The 18134-nt window shown below is 44.0% G+C and overlaps 1 protein-coding gene across 2 annotated transcripts in view; it reads left to right on the forward strand.

Moving 5' to 3' along the window:
* Positions 1 to 1694: 1694 nt before the first annotated feature.
* LOC115175167 (protein-tyrosine kinase 2-beta) overlaps positions 1695 to 18134 on the forward strand; it is a 58206-nt gene continuing 41766 nt past the window's right edge. The window contains exon 1 of one of the 2 annotated variants that reach the window (XM_029734399.1): positions 1695 to 1822. The gene's annotated coding sequence lies outside the window, so the exon portion shown is untranslated. Of the gene's footprint in view, positions 1823 to 2491; positions 2657 to 18134 lie in introns of those variants that run through there. The other variant, XM_029734400.1, reaches the window with a different exon arrangement.

Here is an 18134-nt window from a genome sequence, read left to right on the forward strand (position 1 = left end):
CAGGCTCTAATGGGCTTTTAATACAGCCGCTAAAGGGCTTTTAATACAGCCTCTAAAGGGCTTTTAATACAGCCGCTAAAGGGCTTTTAATACAGCCTCTAAAGGGCTTTTTATGCAGGCTCTAAAGGGCTTTTAATACAGCCGCTAAAGGCCTTTTAATACAGTCTCTAAAGGGCTTTTAATACAGCCTCTAAAGGGCTTTTAATACAGCCGCTAAAGGGCTTTTAATACATCCTCTAAAGGGCTTTTAATACAACCTCTAAAGGGCTTTTAATACAGCCTCTAAAGGGCTTTTAATACAGCCTCTAAAGGGCTTTTAATACAGACTCTAAAGGGCTTTTAATACAGCCGCTAAAGGGCTTTTAATACAGCCTCTAAAGGGCTTTTAATGCAGCCGCTAAAGGCCTTTTAATACAGCCTCTAAAGGGCTTTTAATAGAGCCTCAAAAGTGCTTTTAATACAGCTGCTAAAGGGCTTTTAATACATCCTCTAAAGGGCTTTTAATACAGCCTCTAAAGGGCTTTTAATACAGCCTCTAAAGGGCAAGATTTGAACTAAGATAGGTAGTGTCTGAGCTGGCAGTGGAGACCAGTGGTGTGTTTAGATCTATACTGCCCTCTAGTGGTCAATATGTTTGTTATTGGAAAACTCCAGGGTGGATATCTGGCTGTAGAAATAATATCATTAGCCTATTAAAAAAGATGTCTCCCACTTCAGTCAACCCTATGTATTGTAGAAGGCTTACATATTATTATTATGATGCATTATGGATCGTTTGAGGTAAATAGAAATGTACACTTTATATACCATGTATAATTTTATCTAAATCTCTTCATTCAAAGACTCAATCATGGACACTCTTACTGACAGTTGTGGCTGCTTTGCGTGATGTATCGTTGTCTCTACCATCTTGCCCTTGGTGCTGTTGTCTGTGCCCAATAATGTTTGTACCATGTTTTTGTGCTGCTACCACGTTGTGTTGCTACCATGTTGTTGTTTTGTTGTGTTGCTACCATGTTGTTGTTTTGTTGTGTTGCTACCATGTTGTTGTTTTGTTGTGTTGCTACCATGTTGTTGTTTTGTTGTGTTTCTACCATGTTGTGTTGTCATGTGTTGCTGCCATGTTGTTGTTTTGTTGTGTTGCTACCATGCTATGTTGTTGTCTAAGGTCTCTCTTTATGTAGTGTTGTGTTGTCTCTCTTGTTGTGATGTGTGTTTTGTCCAATATTTATATGGTATTTATTTTTTATTTTTTATATCCCAGGCCCCCGTCCCTGCAGGAGGCCTTCTGCCTTTTGGTAGGCCGTCATTGTAAATAAGAATTTGTTCTTAACTGACTTGCCTTAAATAACGGTAAAAAAGAAAAGAAAATCCTTTCTATGGAAAACACACTGGAAACATTTGGATCTATCTATTATCCCAGTAGTTTTAAATAGCTTTTGCATGTTTACTACAGCAAAAACAATATACTGTAGTCCTACAGCGAATATAGGCCAACACCAATATGTCTATGGGTTACAAAAACAACTGCAAAGCTAATTTTAACATAATATCCGTTATTTACCTAAACGAGAGAGAGAGAGAGAGAGAGAGAGAGAGAGAGAGAGAGAGAGAGAGAGAGAGAGAGAGAGAGAGAGAACTTCAGAAATAAGGAAGTAACCTACCTACCAAGGCAAGGGAGTGGCTTGGCTTGAGTAAATACCTGTTCCACATTCACCTTCTGTCGGAGTCAGAGTCAGTCAGGACTAGGAATCAATCTATTAGATATAACTATAGAATATTTCTGTGCAGATGCTCGTGGAGGAACATTTCCTTTAATTAGGTAAGACGCAAATATAATAACTTCAATGGTGTTTTATAACTGTCAGATGTGTAAACTCAGATTCTGGTGTTTGGAGTTGTAGCAGACGTTACCTCCGTCAAGGTATTTCCAAGCGGTTGGAGTTATCAGTTACTGTTTACGTTTTCCTCGAAACTAAACTATTCGTGGATGGTTTGAAGTCAGTCAAAATTATACCATCATATTAGTTATAATATATACATGAAGCCTGAGGATCGAACATATGCCTCTAGTAAGGTGATTGACATTTCTTGACGGTATTGAGTGCTTTACCAGTGTAGATACATGAAAGCATTGCATTTGCTACCTGAGTTGAGTTGGAAGAATCTCCGTTATCACTGCAAGTCTGTTCAGGTGAAATTGTTTGCGCGCATTCCAGCACCTGGGGTTATGATTCTGCAGTATGCAACCCTACCAAATCCAAATCAACTCTACCAAATCCAAATCAACTCTACCAACTCTACCAACCCTACCAAATCCAAATCAACTCTACCAACTCCAAATCAACTCTACCAACTCTACCAACCCTACCAAATCTAAATCAACTCTACCAACTGAAAAACAACTCTACCAACTCCAAATCAACTCTACCAACTCCAAATCAACTCTACCAACTCCAAATCAACTCTACCAACTCCAAATCAACTCTACCAACTCCAAATCAAACCTACCAACTCCAAATCAAACCTACCAACTCCAAAACAGTCCTACCAACTCCAAATCAACTCTACCAACTCCAAATCAACTCTGCCAACTCCAAATAAACCAACCAACTCCAAAACAAGTCTTCTTTGTATACTGACTCTTTTGGAAAAGGTAAGTATACAGGGGGTGTCTGCGTTTTGTGGCCTCGGAGGTCACCTGATCTGTCAAATGTAGTGTCAGTTTTCAGACATTGGTTTTTCAGTTTGTAAAACAGATATTATGGATTAGAGGAAGGTGCATAATGCCTTGAAGAAAACATTACGGGAGCGTTTCATAAAAAATATGTCACGTCATACCCATGGTATTTCTGTCCATGGCTGACTGAACAGTACTAGTGATGATACATAGAAATGCTTATTGCGTAATAAAGCTCCTGTCCTGAACGACAGATATTAAATACAGAGAGACAGACAAGCCGTGACATATCCCTCTGTTTCAGTAATGACTGTTTCCTATACACTACTATATTAATTACAGAGATTCTTGACATATCACCCTGTTTCAGTAATGACTGTTTCCTACACACTACTATATTAATTACAGAGAGCCTTGACATATCGCCCTGTTTCAGTAATGACTGTTTCCTATACACTACTATATTAATTACAGAGAGCCTTGACATATCGCCCTGTTTCAGTAATGACTGTTTCCTATACGGTACTATATTAATTACAGAGAGCCTTGACATATCCCTCTGTTTGAGTAATGACTGTTTCCTATACGGTACTATATTAATTACAGAGAGCCTTGACATATCGCCCTGTTTCAGTAATGACTGTTTCCTATACGGTACTATATTAATTACAGAGAGCCTTGACATATTCCTCTGTTTCAGTAATGACTGTTTCCTATACGGTACTATATTAATTACAGAGAGCCTTGACATATCGCCCTGTTTCAGTAATGACTGTTTCCTATACGGTACTATATTAATTACAGAGAGCCTTGACATATCGCCCTGTTTCAGTAATGACTGTTTCCTATACGGTACTATATTAATTACAGAGAGCCTTGACATATCGCCCTGTTTCAGTAATGACTGTTTCCTATACGGTACTATATTAATTACAGAGAGCCTTGACATATCGCCCTGTTTCAGTAATGACTGTTTCCTATACGGTACTACTGTATAATATAAATATATTAATATACTACTCTTTATACTGTAAGAAAAGAAGCAGCACACACACACAAACACACATGGCAACAGACATGTAGTTGACATGCTGAGGAATTTCTATTCAAATTCCTCAAATCTACTATGACCTTAACCTAGATTCCTCTATTCCACCATGATCTTAACCTAGATTCCTCTATTCAACCATGATCTTAACCTAGATTCCTCTATTCCACCATGACCTTAACCTAGATTCCTCTATTCCGCCATGATCTTAACCTAGATTCCTCTATTCCACCATGACCTTAACCTAGATTCCTCTATTCCACCATGATCTTAACCTAGATTCCTCTATTCCACCATGATCTTAACCTAGATTCCTCTATTCCACCATGACCTTAACCTAGATTCCTCTATTCCACCATGACCTTAACCTAGATTCCTCTATTCCACCATGACCATGACACACACACACACACACACACACACACACACACACACACACACACACACACACACACACACACACACACACACACACACACACATCATATATGCTGCTGCTACTCTGTTTATTATACACTGTATTTACAGCAATATGTGGACACCCCTTCAAATTAGTGGATTTGGCTTTTTCAGCCACACCCATTGCTGACAGGTGTATAAAATTGAGCACACAGCAATGCAATCTCCATAGACACACATTGGCAGTAGAATGGCCTGACTGAAGAGCTCAGTGACTTTCAATGTGGCACTGTCACAGGATGCCACCTTTTCAACAAGTCAGTTTATCAAATTTCTGCCCTGCTAGAGCTTCCACGGTAAACTGTAAGTGCTGTTTTTGTGAAGTGGAAATGTCTAGGAGCAACAACCGCTCAGCCGTAAAATGGTAGGCCACACAAGCTCCCAGAATGGGACCACAGAGACTTAGCGTGTAAAAATCGTCTGTCTTCGGTTGCAACATTCACTAACAAATTCCAAAATACCTCGAAGCAACGTCAGCACAATAACTGTTTGTCGGGAGCTTCATGAAATGGGTTTCCATGGCCAAGCAGCTGCACACAAGCCTAAGATCACCATGCGCAATGCCAAGCGTCAGCTGGAGTGGTTCGAAGCTCGCCGCCATTGGACTATGGAGCAGTGGAAACACGTTCTCTGTAATGATAATTCACACTTCACCATCTGGCAGTCCGACGGACGATGCATAATGCCAACTGTAAAGTTTGATGGAGGAGGAATAATGGTTTGGTGCTGTTTTTCATGATTCGGACCATTAGTTCCAGTGAAGGGAAATCTTAACGCTACAACATACAATGCCATTCTATACGATTCTGTGATTCCAACTTCGTGGCAACAGTTTGGGGAAGGCCCTTTTCTGTTTCAGCATGACAATGCCCCCGTGCACAAAGCAAGGTCCATACAGAAATGGCTTGTCGAGATCGGTGTGGAAGAACATGTCTGGCCTGCACAGAGCCCTGACCTCAACTCCATTGAACACATTTGGGATGAATTTCAACACCAGGCGTAATCGCCCAACACTAATAGTCTTGTGGCTGAATGGAAGCATCTAGTGGAACTTCTTCGCAGAAGAGTGGAGGCTGTTATAGCAGCAAAGGTGGGACCAACTCCATATTAATGCCCATGATTTTGGAATGAGATGTTTGACGAGCAGGTGTCCACATCATGGGTCATGTAGTGAACAGTTAAAGTCGGAAGTTTACATACACCTTAGCCAACTACATTTAAACTCAGTTTTTCACAATTCCTGACATTTAATCCTTGTAAAAATTCCCTGTGTTAGGTCAGTTAGGATCACCACTTTATTGTAAGAATGTGAAATGTCAGAATAATAGTAGAGAGAATGATTTATTTCAGCTTTTGTTTCTTTCCTCACATTCCCAGTGGGTCAGAAGTTTACATACACTCAATTTGTATTTGGTAGCATTGCCTTTAAATTGTTTAACTTGGGTCAAACGTTTCAGGTAGCCTTCCACAAGCTTCCCACAATAAGTTGGTTGAATTGTGGCCCATTCCTCCTGACAGAGCTGGTGTAACTGAGTCAGGTTTGTAGGCCTCCTTGCTCACACATGCTTTTTCAGTTCTGCCCACAAATTTTCTATGGGATGGAGGTCAGGGCTTTGTGACGGCCACTCCAATACCGTGACTTTGTTGTCCTTAAGCCATTTTGCCACAACTTTGGAAGTATGCTTGGGGTCATTGTCCATTTGGAAGACCCATTTGCGACCAAGCTTTCTCTTCCTGACTGATATCTTGAGATATTGCTTCAATATATCCATGTAATTTTCCTGCCTCATGATGCCATCTATTTTTTGAAGTGCACCAGTCCCTCCTGCAGCAAAGCAACCCCACAACATGATGCTGCCACCCCATGCTTCACGGTTGGGATGGTGTTCTTCGGCTTGCAAGCCTCCCCCTTTTTCCTCCAAACATAACGATGGTCATTATGGCCAAACAGTTCTATTTTTGTTTCATCAGACCAGAGGACATTTCTCCAAAACGTACGATCTTTGTCCCCATGTGCAGTTGCAAACCGTAGTCTGGCTTTTTTATGTCTGCTTTGGAGCCTTTGGGTATATATAGATGTATATACTTTTGTACTTGTTTGCTCCAGCATCTTCACAAGGTCCTTTGCTGTTGTTCTGGGATTGATTTGCACTTTTCGCACCAAAGTCATCTCTAGGGGACAGAACGAGTCTCCTTCCTGAGCGGTATGACGGCTACGTGGTTCCATGGTGTTTGTACTTGCGTACTATTGTTTGTACAGATGAACGTGGTACCTTCAGGCATTTGAAAATTGCTCCCAAGGATGAACCAGACTTGTGGAGGTCTACAATCTTTTCTGAGGTCTTGGCTGATTTCTTTTGATTTTCACATGATGTCAAGCAAAGAGGCACTGAGTTTGAAGGTAGGCCTTGAAATACATCCACAGGTACACCTCCAATTGACTCAAATTATGTCAATTAGCCTATCAGAATCTTCTAAAGCCATGACATAATTTTCTGGAACTTTCCAAGCTGTTTAAAGGAACAGTCAACTTAGCGTATGTAAACTTCTGACCCACTGGAATTGTGATACAGTGAATTATAAGTGAAATGATCTGTCCGTAAACAATTGTTGGAAATATTACTTGTCATGCACAAAGTAGATGTCCTAATCGACTTGCCAAAACTATAGTTTTGTAACGATCGTCGTGGTGGATGGACCAAGGCGTAGCGGGTTGAGTGCTCATATTCACTTTATTTGAACACTATTGAACAAAACAAGAAAAATAAGAAAAAAGAACAAAAAAAAAACAAAAAAAAAACCAAACAGCCTTGCATACAACACACAGCTATGCAACAAACAACCTCCCACAATACCCTAACAAACACATACCTATTTATAGGACCCTCAATCAGAGGCAACGAGAAAACACCTGCCTCCAATTGAAGGTCCAACCCACAATTAACTAAACATAGAAATAGACTAGACTAGACAGAACATAGAAATACACTAACATAGAACAGTGCCCAAAAACCCCGGAATACATAAATCAAACACCCCTCTACATAGACACACATCCCGAACCACATAAACCAAATACCCCCTGCCACGTCCTGACCAAACTACAATAACAAATAACCCCTATTACTGGTCAGGACGTGACAAGTTTGTTAACAAGAACTTTGTGGAGTGGTTGAAAAACGAGTTTTAATGACCCCAACCTAAGTGTATGTAATCTTCCGACTTCAACTGTATATCCTGATGCCTAGTCACCTTACCCCTAAACATATCTAAATCAAATCAAACCAAATTCTATTGGTTGCTTACACATCTTTAGCAGATGTTATTGTGGGTGTAGCGAAATGCTTGTGTTCCTAGCTCCAAGTAGTATATAACAATTCACAACAATACACACATCTAGAAGTAAAAGAATAAAATTAAGAAATATACATTTTATATATACATATTGTACATTTTAGGACTAGCAATGTCAGAGTGGCGTTCCCTAAATACAGTAGAATATAATACAGTATTTTCATATCAGATGAGTAAAGCAGTATGGAAACATTATTAAAGTGACTAGTGTTCCATTATTAAAGTGGCCAGTGATTCCATGTCTCAGTCCTAGCTTTGATGCACCTGTGCTGACCTCACCTTCTGGATGATAGCGGGGTGAACAGGCCGTGGCTCATGTGGTTTTTGTCCTTGACGATCTTTTTGGCTTTCCTGTGACATCGGGTGCTGTAGGTGTCCTGGAGGGCAGGCAGTGTGCCCCCAGTGATGCGTTGGGCAGACTGTATCACCCTCTGGAGAGCCCTGCGGTTGCGGACGGTGCAGTTGCCGAACCAGGCGGTGATACAGCCCGACAGGATACTCTTAATTGTGCATCTGTAAAAGTTTCTGAGGGTCTTAGGGGTCAAGCCAAATTTCTTCAGCCTACTGAGGTTGAAGAGGCACTGTTGCGCCTTCTTCACCACTCTTCACCACTCTGTCTGTGTGGTGGACCATTTCAGATTGTCAGTGATGTGTAAAACTTTCCACCTTTCCACCTTCTCCACTACTGTCCCATCGATGTGGATGGGGGGTGCTCCCTCTGCTGTTTCCTGAAGTCAACGATCAGCTCCTTTGTTTGTTGACGTTGAGGGAGAGGTTATTTTCCAGGCACCACTCCGCCGGGGCCCTCACCTCCTCCCTGTAGGCCGTCTCGTCATTGTTGGTAATCAGGCCTACCACTGTTGTGTCATCTGAAAACCTGATGATTGATTTGGAGGAGGGGACTGAGCACGCACCCTTGTGGGGCCCCTGTGTTGAGGATCAGTGTAGTGGAGGTGTTGTTTCCTACCTTCACCACCCGGGGGCAGCCCGTCAGGAAGTCCAGGACCCAGTTGCACAGGGTGGGGTTGAGACCCAGGGCCTCCAGCTTGATGATGAGCTTGGAGGGTACTATGGTGTTGAATGCTGTGCTGAAGTCAATGAACAGCATTCTGATGTAGATATTCCTCTTGTCCAGGTGGGATATGGCAGTTTACAGTGCAATGGCAATTGTATCGTCTGTTGATCTATTGGTAAGCAAATTGCAGTGGGTCTAGGGTGAGATAGAGGGGATATGATCTAGCCTCTCAAAGCACTTCATGATAATAGAAGTGAGTGCTAGGTGGCAATAGTCATTTAGTTCAGTTACCTTTGCTTTCTTGGGTGATTGATTGAATATGATTGATTGAATATGTCCGAAAACACTCCAGCCAGCTGGTCTGCGCATGCTCTGAGGACGCGGCTAGGGATGCCTTCTGGGCCAGCAGCCTTGCGAGCGTTAATACTCGTAAAAATGTCTTGCTCTTGTCGGCCACGGAGAACGAGAGCCCACAGTCCTTGGAAGCAGACAACATCGGTGGCACTGTGTTTTCCGCAAACCGGGTGAAGAAGGTATTTAGCTTGTTTGGGAGCAAGACGTAAGTACCGCGACGTGGCTGGTTTTCCCTTTGTAATTCATAATTGTCTGTAGACCTTGCCACATACGTCTCGATTCTAAGCCGTTGAATTGTGACTCCACTTTGTCTACCTCTTTCACTCCAGTGTCCCTGTCACCTTACCCCTATACATATCTACCTCTATCACTCCAGTATCCCTGCACATTGGAAATATGGTATTGGAATAAAAGCTGCCAGATGCTTTATGTACACACAAAAAGCTTATTTCTCTAAAATGTTGTGCACAAATTTGTTTACATCCCTGTTTAGTGAGCATTTCTCCTTTGCCAAGTTAATCCATCCACCTGTCAGGTGTGGCATATCAAAAAGCTGATTAAACAACATGATCATTACATAGTTGCACCTTGTGCTTGGGACAATAAAAGGCCACCCAAAAATGTGCAGTTTTGTTACACAACACAATGCTACAGATGTCTCAAGGTTTGAGGGAGCGTGCAATTGGCATTCTGACTGTAAGAATGTCCACCAGAGCTGTTGCCAGAGAATTGAATGTTCATATCTCTACCATAAGGTGCCTCCAATGTTGTTTTAAAGAATTTTGCAGTATGTCCAACTGGCCTCCCAACCACAGACAACGTGTAACCACGCCAGCCCATGACCTCCACATCCAGCTTCTTCCCCTGTGGGATCGTCTGAGACCAGCCACTGGGATAGCTGATAAAACTGTGGGTTTACACAACCGAAGAATTTCTACACAAACTGTCAGAAACCGTCTCAGGGAAGCTCATCTTCATGCTCGTCGTCCTCACCAGGGTCTTGACCTGACTGCAGTTTGGCGTCGTAACCGACTTCAATGGGCAAATGCTGACCTTCGATGGCCACTGGTACATTGGAGAAGTGTGCTCTTCACAGATTAATCCTGGTTTCAACTGTACCGGGCAGATGGCAGACGTATGGCGTTGTGTGGGCGAGAGGTTTGGTGATGTCAATGTTGTGAACACAGTGCCTCATGGTGGCGGTGGGGTTATGGTATGGGCAGGCATAAGCTACAGACAACGAACACAATGGCATTTTAACGATGACAACTTGATAACGTGACGAGATCCTGAGGCCCATTGTCGTGCCTTTCATCCTCCTCCATCACCTCATGTTTCAGCATGATAACGCACGGCCCCATGTCACAAGGATCTGTACACAATTCCTAGAAACTGAAAACGTCCCAGTTCTTCCCGTTGAGCATGTTTGGGATGCTTTGGATCGACGTGTTCCAGTTACTAATATCCAGCAACTTCGCACAGTTATTGAAGAGGAGTGGGTCAACATTCCACAGGCCACAATCAACAGCCTGGTATCTATGACCAACAGATGCATATCTGTATTCCCAGTCGTGTAAAATCCGTAGCTTAGGAGCTAATACATTTATTTCAATTGACTGATTTCCTTATATAAACTGTAACTCAGTAAAATCTTTTAAACTGTTGCATGTTGTGTTTATATTTTTTGTTCAGTATACATTGTTATTAATTACTGTATTGTTTGTAAAAAATAAACACTTGAAAGGAAAGCATTTCACTATACTTGTGTACGTTACAGTAAAACGTAAAACTATGGTTTGGTGAAATTAAGTAAAATATCGCAACGGCATCGTGGAATATACAGGCAGTATGATGTGTTCCTTTTTCATGTGCTGTAGATTTGTATTTAAGATTGTTTTATGTCAAAGCTTGAAAGGGGATCCGTCGCCTATATAGTTAACTACTTTTCCCTATGTGGCACTAGATTGGGAATAGGGTGCCATTTGGGATATAGATACGATTTAGCAGTGTGAAGCAGATAACAGAACCTCATGACCCCTGGTTCATGTTGTAGACATAGACAGATAACAGAACCTCATGACTACTGGTTAACGTTGTAGGCAGATAACAGAACCTCATGACCCCTGGTTAACGTTGTAGACAGATAACAGAACCTCATGACTACTGGTTCACGTTGTAGACAGATAACAGAACCTCATGACCCCTGGTTCATGTTGTAGATATAGACAGATAACAGAACCTCATGACTACTGGTTAACGTTGTAGACATAGACAGATAACAGAACCTCATGACCCCTGGTTAACGTTGTAGACAGATAACAGAACCTCATGACCCCTGGTTAACGTTGTAGACAGACAACAGAATCTCATGACCCCTGGTTCATGTTGTAGATATAGACAGATAACAGAACCTCATGACCCCTGGTTCATGTAGTAGATATAGACAGATAACAGAACCTCATGACCCCTGGTTCATGTAGTAGATATAGACAGATAACAGAACCTCATGACCCCTGGTTCATGTTCTGGACATAGACAGATAACAGAACCTCATGACCCCTGGTTCATGTTCTGGACATAGACAGATAACAGAACCGCATGACCACTGGTTAACGTTGTAGACATCGACAGATAACAGAACCTCATGACCCCTGGTTAACGTTGTAGACATCGACAGATAACAGAATCTCATGACCCCTGGTTAACATTGTAGACAGATAACAGAACCTCATGACCCCTGGTTAATGTTGTAGACAGATAACAGAACCTCATGACCCCTGGTTAACGTTGTAGACAGATAACAGAACCTCATGACCCCTGGTTAACGTTGTAGACAGATAACAGAACCTCATGACCCCTGGTTAACGTTGTAGACAGGTAACAGAACCTCATGACCCCTGGTTAACGTTGTAGACAGATAACAGAACCTCATGACCCCTGGTTAACGTTGTAGACAGGTAACAGAACCTCATGACCCCTGGTTAACGTTGTAGACAGATAACAGAACCTCATGACCCCTGGTTAACGTTGTAGACAGATAACAGAATCTCATGACCCCTGGTTAACATTGTAGACAAATAACAGAACCTCATGACCCCTGGTTAACGTTGTAGACAGATAACAGAACCTCATGACCCCTGGTTAACGTTGTAGACAGGTAACAGAACCTCATGACCCCTGGTTAACGTTGTAGACAGATAACAGAACCTCATGACCCCTGGTTAACGTTGTAGACAGATAACAGAACCTCATGACCCCTGGTTAACGTTGTAGACATCGACAGATAACAGAATCTCATGACCCCTGGTTAACGTTGTAGACAGATAACAGAACCTCATGACCCCTGGTTAACGTTGTAGACAGATAACAGAACCTCATGACCCCTGGTTAACGTTGTAGACAGATAACAGAACCTCATGACCCCTGGTTAACGTTGTAGACAGATAACAGAACCTCATGACCCCTGGTTAACGTTGTAGACAGGTAACAGAACCTCATGACCCCTGGTTAACGTTGTAGACAGATAACAGAACCTCATGACCCCTGGTTAACGTTGTAGACAGGTAACAGAACCTCATGACCCCTGGTTAACGTTGTAGACAGATAACAGAACCTCATGACCCCTGGTTAACGTTGTAGACAGATAACAGAATCTCATGACCCCTGGTTAACGTTGTAGACAAATAACAGAACCTCATGACCCCTGGTTAACGTTGTAGACAGATAACAGAACCTCATGACCCCTGGTTAACGTTGTAGACAGGTAACAGAACCTCATGACCCCTGGTTAACGTTGTAGACAGATAACAGAACCTCATGACCCCTGGTTCATGTTGTAGACAAAGACAAGCAGACAGTTCGACTTTACATGTGGTCTTTGCACTCTTAGAAAAAAGGGTTTCAAAATATTTTTTTTTCAGCTGTCCCCATAGGAGAACCCTGTTTGGTTCCAGGTAGAACTTGTTTGGGTTCCATGTAGAGCCCTCTGCGAAAAAAAAGGTCTACATGGAACTGAAAAGGGTTCTACCTGGAACCAAAAATTGTTCTTTAAAGGGTTCTCCTATGAGGACAACCAAAGAAGCCTTTTAGGTTTTCGGCGGCACCTTTTGTTCTAAGAGTGTGTGGTGTCTGTGTCTGTGTTGAAATAGTTACGGTATCTCACAGGCTGATAAGATCTCTCATGAGAGCCGTGTTTCCATAACAACTAACGTGCTGGCACGACGGTGTCAGTGTGTGTGTGTCAGAAGAAGGGGCAGGACAGGTGTGTGTGTGTGTGTGAGATGTCTCCCAGCTCAATTGATTATCTGTTTGTCACGTCCTGACCATAGAGAGCTCACATTTTTCTATGGTAGAGTAGGTCAGGGTGTGACTGGGGGGTTTTGTCTAGTTTTTTTATTTCTATGTTTGGTTCTAGTTTCTTTTTTCTATGTTGGGTTTTTTGTCTAGTTTAAATTTTCTATGTTGTGTTCTATGTTTTTTTTCTAGGTTGGGGTTTTCGTATGATTCCCAATTAGAGGCAGCTGGTCATCGTTGTCTCTACTTGGGGATCATATTTAAGTTGTTGTTTTTCCCCACTAGTGTTTGTGGGAGATTATTTTGAGTTAGTGCATGTTGTACCTCTTCGTCACGGGTTTTGTATTTTTATAAATAGTTTATTGTATGTCTTGCATAGTTTCACATATAAATAAAGATGTGGAACGATACGCACGCTGCACCTTGGTATCTTTCATATGACGACCGTGACAGTGTTGCTGTAGCTCAATCTAACCAGCATCAGAGAGCCTGTTACTGTATGTCTGCTAGTAATACAGGCATGTTTATCTGACAATAGATTGGGTCCCGTGTGGCTCAGTTGGTAGAGCGTGACGCTTGCAACGCCAGGGTTTTGGGTTGTATTGATGTTACCCACTGTTACCCACTGCTGAGAGAGGTTGTATCAATGTTACCCACTGTTACCCAATGCTGAGAGCGGTTGTGGACAAGTAAAGTGATTCACGGAAACTTATATGATGTGTTGACAGGCTGTTGTTTGCTATACCATGTGATATTATTGTCAAAACCCCAAATGCAGCTATGTAGGGTATTCTGAGAGCCTGATATTACCCCCAAACTATTATTACAAGGAAAGAAAACACTAAGCAGTCGCCAACTTTTTCCCAGTACAACTACTAATAGAGAACGGTACGCCATTACGCAAGACAGGAAATGTACCCCTGCTTTCCTTCTGCGCAAAACGTTTGTAAATAGAAAATATCTCAAACTGGAAAAACTTTATTAGCAACTGACCATGTTAATCTTTCTGCGTTCACAGAAGTGTTCATTATCGAAACGCTCTGAAACATGAACAATTCCATGAAAATGACTGAACAGGAAATACTGAGTTATCACTGCTTCCACCCATTCGTAAATATGTATCTCAGCTCTCACATGAGCATTAGGAATGTAGATAACGGCCCCCTCTAGACCCTCCCTCCCTCCATTCCTCTCTCCATCCAACCCTCCCTCCCTCCCTCCATATCTCCCTCCCTCCATACTTCCCTCCATCCCTCCCTCCCTCCCTCCATACTTCCCTCCATCCCTCCCTCCATATCTCCCTCCCTCCATACCTCCCTTCATCTATCCAACCCTCCCTCCCTCTCTACATACCTCCCTCCCTCCCTCCATACCTCCCTCCCGCCATATCGCCCTCCCTCCATAGCTCCCTCCCTCCTTACCTCCCTCCATACCTCCCTCCCTCCATACCTCCCTCCCTCCATACCTCCCTCCATACCTCCCTCCCTCCATACCTCCCTCCCTTCATACCTTCCTCCATACCTCCCTCCATACCTCCCTCCATATCTCCCTCCCTCCATACCTCCCTCCCTCCATACCTCCCTCCCTCCATATCTCCCTCCCTCCATACCTCCCTCCCTCCATACCTCCCTCCATACCTCCCTCCCTCCATACCTCCCTCCCTCCATATCTCCCTCGCTCCATACTTCCCTCCCTCCATACCTCCCTCCCTCCATACCTCCCTCCCTCCATACCTCCCTCCCTCCATACTTCCCTCCATCCATCCATCCAACCCTCCCTCCCTCCATACCTCTCTCCCTACATACTTCCCTCCCTCCCTCCCTACACACCTCCCTCCCTCCATACCTCCCTCCCTCCATACCTCCCTCCCTCCCTCCATACCTCCCTCCCTCCCTCCCTCCATACCTCCCTCCCTCCATACCTCCCTCCCTCCCTCCATACCTCCTTCCCACACACCCAGGTGGTGGGTGGTGCTAGGTTTTTAGCTACAGTGTGGGGAGTGTCTCCCAGGCTCATCACACACAATCAGAGTGAGAGACATGCACGGGGCCCTAGTTGAGGAATTCAGAGCCTCAGGCTAACAAAACAGTACCCCTCTCCAACAACAGCTGAAGCTTTGAGAACACAAAGACCGAGACACACCCAGCTCTGCTCTGCACTACGACACCACAGACTTAACAGACAGACAGACATAAACCAGGTCCTCAGATATGGAGCGATAAAATAACAGAGATAATAATATGGGAAGACATACTAAGGTGCGTACTGTATAGTTGCGGCTACATGCAATACTAGGGGTGTTTTTCTGGTGAGGTGTATTGACCAGGCCCTGTCCAGGTATGTTAGCAGCGGCTGTTGACAATGTGCTTACTGGTTCATATGCAACATCTACTACTAAGTGACAGAAGTAGGGCGTTACTTACTACTACTGTAAGTGACAGAAGTAGGGCGTTACTTACTGCTACTGTAAGTGACAGAAGTAGGGCGTTACTTACCACTACTGTAAGTGACAGAAGTAGGGCTATACTTACTGCTACTGTAAGTGACAGAAGTCAGAAGTAGGGCGTTACTTACCACTACTGTAAGTGACAGAAGTCAGAAGTAGGGCGTTACTTACCACTACTGTAAGTGACAGAAGTCAGAAGTAGGGCGTTACTTACCACTACTGTAAGTGACAGAAGTCAGAAGTAGGGCGTTACTTACCACTACTGTAAGTGACAGAAGTCAGAAGTAGGGCGTTACTTACCACTACTGTAAGTGACAGAAGTCAGAAGTAGGGCGTTACTTACCACTACTGTAAGTGACAGAAGTAGGGCGTTACTTACTACTACTGTAAGTGACAGAAGTCAGAAGTAGGGCGTTACTTACCACTACGTGAGAGTACTTTTGTTTGGATATGTTTGACTTTCCTTTTTACTTACACTCCAGTTTAACCAAGGCTCAGACCCCACACCTTTTTCCCCATCCAGTTAGTCAGCCAGCCATTCAGCCAGCCAGCCAGCCAGTCAGCCAGTCAGCCAGTCAGCCAGCCAGCCAGACAGTCAGCCAGCCAGCCAGCCAGTCAGCGAGTCAGTCAGCCAGCCAGCCAGTCAGTCAGCCAGTCAGTCAGCCAGCTATTCAGCCAGCCAGTCAGCCAGTCAGCCAGTCAGCCAGTCAGCCAGCCAGCCAGCCAGTCAGCCAGCCAGCCAGCCAGTCAGCCAGCCAGTCAGTTTTTCAGCCAGCCAGCCAGTCAGCCAGTCAGTCAGCCAGCCAGCCAGCCAGCCAGTCAGCCAGCCAGTCAGTTTGTCAGCCAGCCAGTCAGCCAGTCAGCCAGCCAGTCAGCCAGTCAGTCAGCCAGTCAGTCAGTCAGTCAGTCAGTCAGCCAGCTATTCAGCCAGCCAATCAGCCAGTCAGCCAGCCAGCCAGCCAGTCAGCCAGTCAGCCAGTCAGTCAGCCAGCCAGCCAGTCAGCCAGCCAGTCAGCCAGTCAGCCAGCCAGTCAGTTTGTCAGCCAGCCAGCCAGCCAGTCAGCCGGCCAGTCAGCCAGCCAGCCAGCCAGTCAGCCAGCCAGTCAGCCAGTCAGCCAGCCAGTCAGTTTGTCAGCCAGCCAGTCAGCCAGTCAGTCAGCCAGCCAGTCAGCCAGCCAGTCAGTCAGCCAGTCAGCCAGTCAGCCAGCCAGTCAGTTTGTCAGCCAGTCAGCCAGCCAGTCAGCCAGCCAGTCAGCCAGCCAGTCAGCCAGCCAGCCAGTCAGCCAGTCAGCCAGCCAGTCAGCCAGTCAGCCAGTCAGCCAGCCAGCCAATTAGTCAGTCAGTCAGTCAGTCAGACAGCTATTCAGCCAGTCAGCCAGCCAGCCAGTCAGCCAGCCAGCCAGTCAGCCAGTCAGCCAGCCAGCCAGCCTGCCAGTCAGCCAGCCAGTCAGCCAGTCAGCCAGCCAGTCAGCCAGCCAGTCAGTCAGCCAGTCTTGTAGCATATTATTGAGAGAGCTAAGAAAACAGGCTGACCCCTTTTGTCCTCACTCCTCGTGTCATGTTAAAGGTCTGATAGTTTGGAGTTGGGGATTTCTCTGGTGTTTATCCTTTACAGTTTGTGGTTAAACAAGTTCATGTTGTTACTGTCATTGGTGTTATGTCAAGTACGGCTTAAAGGTTTAACACTTCAGGGTTTGAAATGTTGTTCGATGTTGTTTGTTACGTTTGTATTTATAAATTAATTCTGAAGAAAATCAACAGAAGTTAGTTGGTTTTTATTCAGAATATGCTCCGAAACGAAGAGTGCCATATACAACCATATGTCACCTGTAGGAGAAACCTATTTTCGGATCATATTGAACCCTTTTTGGTTCCACATAGAACCTCTCCACATAGAACATCTTGTTCCACATAGAACATATGGTTCCACATAGAACATCTGGTTCCACATAGAACATATGGTTCCACATAGAACATATGGTTCCACATAGAACCTCTCCACATAGAACCTATGGTTCCACATAGAACCTCTGGTTCCACATAGAACCTCTGGTTCCACATACAACCTCTGAAAGGTTGCTACTTGATTAGTAATCAAAACTTTTTTTTTTATATATCTCACCTGAAAGGGTTCTATTTGGAACCATTTTTTCAGAGTGTTCTCCTGCTGAGACAAATGCTTTTACATAGCACTATGTTGTCTGCTACAGTAGAATAGATACTGAACGTGGTGTGTGTAGGCCTACACGTCGTGCCGCTTCGAGTTTACCTTGTGATTTATACAGGCCTTCACATGAAGTGAAAGACAGGAATGTTGGGCTATATCAGTAGATCACATCTGTAAATCAACTGTAAATTGAGTCAAAACCACATCTGATACTACAGTACACCGCATAGCATTATTACTATATAAATCATGTCACGGCTGAATTTAAGTACTGCTAGGGGTTTGACTGGGTTGATCCAGTGGGAAAGTTACCTGGTA

Source organism: Salmo trutta, chromosome 35 (genome assembly GCF_901001165.1).
Source record: "Salmo trutta chromosome 35, fSalTru1.1, whole genome shotgun sequence".
Classification (NCBI taxonomy): Eukaryota; Metazoa; Chordata; class Actinopteri; order Salmoniformes; family Salmonidae; genus Salmo; species Salmo trutta.